Below are 4,319 nucleotides of genomic sequence, written 5' to 3'. Positions count from 1 at the left end.
GAGAGAGAGAGCGCAGGAGAGTCTGAAGCAGGCGCAGAGAGAGAGAGAGAGAGCGCAGGAGAGTCAGAAGCAGGCGCAGAGATGTCCACAGCCTGTGGTTAGCGATTTGAATCTGTAAAAATGTACAGTTTACATCCTAGAGAATCGGGCTGACCTATAACTCATTGGAGAAACGATGGGATCTATCTCAGGAAAGGAAGTGAAAGTTACCAGTGTGAAGTGAGCCCCCCGATGTCTGGAAGTGGCTCGCTGGGAGCAGTGCACATTATCTCTTCCCTCCCCCAGCAAACAACAGGCATGCTTTCTTCATCTTTTAACTTTCTTTCATGTAATGAGGATGAGCGGCAGAGGGGGGGGGGGGGGGGGGGGGGGGGGGGGGGGGGGGGGGGGGGGGGGGCAGGCGAGATGGGAGTTCGGAAAGGGGATTTGAAAGAGGGGAGAATAAGTGCAAGTTCGAAAGGAGATGTCAGTGAGCCCCTTCTGAATTCCCACTCATTCACCCTTTCTCTTCCCTCTTTCACATCCTCTTTTTGAACTCCCATTTCACTCCACTCCCCCCCCCCCCCCATCCTCTCACTCACGCCCCCTTCCTTTGTGCTGCTCCCTCTGTCACTCACCACCACCCCTTCTCTCTCACCTCCACTCCCTTACCTAGTGCCTGCCGGGCCAGCCACCAGCTTTGGCGGGAAAGGTACTGACGCGATCAGGCGGGGGTCGCCGTCGATTGCTTTGCGCCGTGCGGGCTCCTCTGCTTTGCTCACCGCTACAGGGTGGGAATGCAGCCGAGCGGGAGCCTCGATGCCAAACAGGAGCCCCCATGCGACCAGCTAGACCGGCCGACCGGGTCGTGCCCGATGCACCCCTGGCGGAAGCAGCACACGTGGCATGGGCCAGAAGTAAGAAACAGCGTCTGCGCCCTCCGGAGATTTTATGGTCCTGCCCAGAGACCCGGGAAATTTGTCTCCATGACCGTGCTAAATCCAGAGAGTTCCCAGGTATGACCATCGGAAGGTCACGCAGGGGGCCTAGGCAGCGACCTGTGACACCACCCCTCCATCATGCCTCTGACTACATGGCCCAACAAACTTTATTTTCCTTTTGTCCTGGTCTTTTAGCACAGCTCTTCCATTGCCCATCTCATGCCTAATGGCGGTTAGGCCATTTTGGTCAGGGGGAGAGGGGGGCCCTGTCATTTTGGCAGCCACTATGCCACTTCACCAGTCATCCAATGTCTCAACGATCATCTACGAAGGTTCCCAACTAAGACATCAAATGCATATTACTGAACCCCGCATGCAATTCTGATAAATTTCACTGCAATGTATGCATGTACTGGATCCTCTTAAATGATATTGAAGTGAAAGGCAGTGGGTTCACACACTCTCGTGGCAGGAACCATCCAGGTTATCCCGTCTTTTAAATATAATCATTAACACCCCAACCTTCCACCTCTTTTTTATATGTTATGTCCAATGCTGTATAAAATATTAGAGTGCTCTTGTGGCGTGTTCGACTTGTGGAGTGTTTATATTCTGGAGTAACGCGGTGGGTAGCCAGACCGCCATTTAAGACGCTGGCGAGGAGGCTTCGCCGCGCAAGGATTCAAATCGGTAAAGAAGAGAAAGTTTGGACTGTCAAAGAAGAATAACGAGCGATAAAGATATTCTAACGCCTGGAGAAAGATTCCGTTCGAAACTTGCGCGAGTCGGGGTTCAGCGAACAAGTGGAGAGAGAGACGCCATTCGATCGCAGCTAAGTAACGGGTTTGGGGGGTCTGCATTGTATATACAAGAAAGCCCAGCACGGCATATTTAAAATTCAAGAAGTTAAACACGCCACAGGAGCACGCTAATATTTTATACATTTCACAGCATTGGACATAACATATAAAAAAAAAAGGAGGTTGCTGTGTTAATAATGATTATATTTAAAGGACGGGATAACCTGGATGGTTCCTGCCACGAGAGCGTATGAAACCACTGCCGTTCACTTCAATATCATTTAAGAGGATCCAGTACATGTATACATTGCAGTGAAATTTATCCGAATTGCATGCGGGGTTCAGTAATTTGCATTTGACTTCACCACTCATGGCACCAGGTACAGCCCTGAAAGTCGAGCTGCCACATGCTGCAGGTGCACTCACGCTTATCCCTTGCTGGCACTCGGAAGATAATTGGCAAGCCCCCTCTTGCTTATCTTAATGCTATGCAAACGACTTCTCCAGAAGCCTATAAAGTTGGCGGCAGAGGCGTTCACTGTGCAGACACTGGGAATCTGAAACCTCCTTGTGGTGACTGGGCCTGGAGCCCTGGGTAAGGTGTATCCTTTCCAATGTACACAGCTCGGGCTGGGCTGCACACCCTGCATGAGATGCAAACACTTTCATCTGCTTCATTTCCCTCTGCTGAGTTGTAAGCCAGTCTCGGAAAAGCGTCAAGAAATGACCCCATGCGGCACGAGATCGAGATTTTAGCACCTGCCTTCACCTGGGATCTAGTTTTCGCATCATAGCCAGCACCGAACCAATCGCATCTAGGGGAGCGAGAGGTCATTGTTGACTGGCTTGCAAATGTGGCTTCTCCTAGGATAGTCAGAGGAATTGCAGAGCATATGCCAAAGGGAATATTTCCCAAATAATAGTGGAGGGTGGAGATGCACTGCCTGGCACAATCATTCCTGTCACCGGCAGCAGCAGCAGCCCAGGCAGACACTGGTGAACAGCGGTGAGGATCTCCGTGCCTGCACCAGGATGGGTGCAAGCCTTGTGAGTCACACAGTACAGAACATCATAGCGTCACCCTTTCTTTAATCCCTCTCGTTACCTGACAAATGCGTGGGATGTTTCACAGTTTTTACTGATCGTCAGTCACTTTCCTGAGATTCTTCGCTTGAAGCTTCCAAAACCCGTGAGCAATGCTTCAAAATGTGTGAGCAATCACTCACGTGCTCAGCTGAAAGGGAACTATGCTCTGTGCATAGAATATATTCAGGAAGGGGTCGCATTTACGCACGTTACACACACATGTGCATCCGTATTTAATTTGGCTGGTAAAAGCATCCCCGCAACCAGCAGGTGCAGGTCTGGGTATAACCCCATTTCAGACCCGGTTTTCACAGGGAAAGTTTTCGGAACCGGTGCGGTCTGCAGGTACATGTGCCAGGGGACTCTAACCCTCCGCGCACAGTTTAAAAGCTGCCTCCTTTATTCCAAAGCCTGGAGAATATTTGTATCCAGGTTAATCCCACCCCTTATTCGGTATCCCAGGAATCAGCTCTCCGAGGGCCGTTAGAGCAGTCAGTATGATATTTCTCAGCAAACAAGCCCTCGTGTAATGCAACCCTGGTTTCCTGGAAGGAGACGCTTTGCATGTGCCGAGCTCGATGGCCTCTGCAAATAGGACAAAATGTTAATATATGCAAAACAGGCAGCGGTTTGCTGTGGAGATGAGCAGCGCTTGGGTACCTTCCTGCAGGTGGTGGGAAGCCGGGGCACGGTGCCTTCAGCTACTCTAGAAGCAGTGCCTCGTTCAGTAATGAAAGAACATGATTAAAAGAGCAATAAAATCACACATATTCTTTTTTTTTTCATTCATATTATTATTTTTATTTCAATTATATCTTTATTGATTTTAATCATATACAGTAAGGATTCATTCATACCTTACACTTCAGGTAGAGCATTCAGATATTAAGAAGTGCAAATGTTTAGTACACATTAAATAAGGAAATTATAGAATGTTCAATTCTTTTTTAGTAATGACAATATTATATCCATATACTATTACTATCTGCTTTTTATCCTGAAATTGGGGAGAACAAGCAAAGAAAACAAGAGCAACGAGATACGTTATGTTACAATATTAATAAAAAGAAAGAAGGAAGTAGCAGGGATTACAAAATAAATACCAGAATATTTAACGAGATCTAGGCCGGGGCGCTTTTAGAATTCAGAAATGTTTCTAATTGGTCTGGCTCCATAAAACATATATCTTTTATTATTTATTGTTAGAATACATTTACAAGGAATTTCTATCAATACCTTGTGCACCTAATGAACGGGCTTTAGGACAGAGATTCAAAACATGTCTTCCTACGTGATTGAGTAGATCTTATAAGGTCTGGATAATTCCATATTTTTTTCTCCCAAGTAAAGCTTATTTCTGTTCCGGAAAAAAACATTCTAATACTTTGTCTCTTTCTGCAGGGTACTAGAAATTTAACCAGTAAAATTCCTCTTCTCTCAATCTGTTCTTCCTCTGATGTCTCCAGGGACCCAGAGAAATCCTCAAGTGGAGCTGGTGGCTCCGGGTTCTGCC

The sequence above is a fragment of the Rhinatrema bivittatum genome, chromosome 6 (genome assembly GCF_901001135.1).
Source record: "Rhinatrema bivittatum chromosome 6, aRhiBiv1.1, whole genome shotgun sequence".
Taxonomy (NCBI): Eukaryota; Metazoa; Chordata; class Amphibia; order Gymnophiona; family Rhinatrematidae; genus Rhinatrema; species Rhinatrema bivittatum.
Note: the sequence above shows the minus strand (reverse complement) of the source record.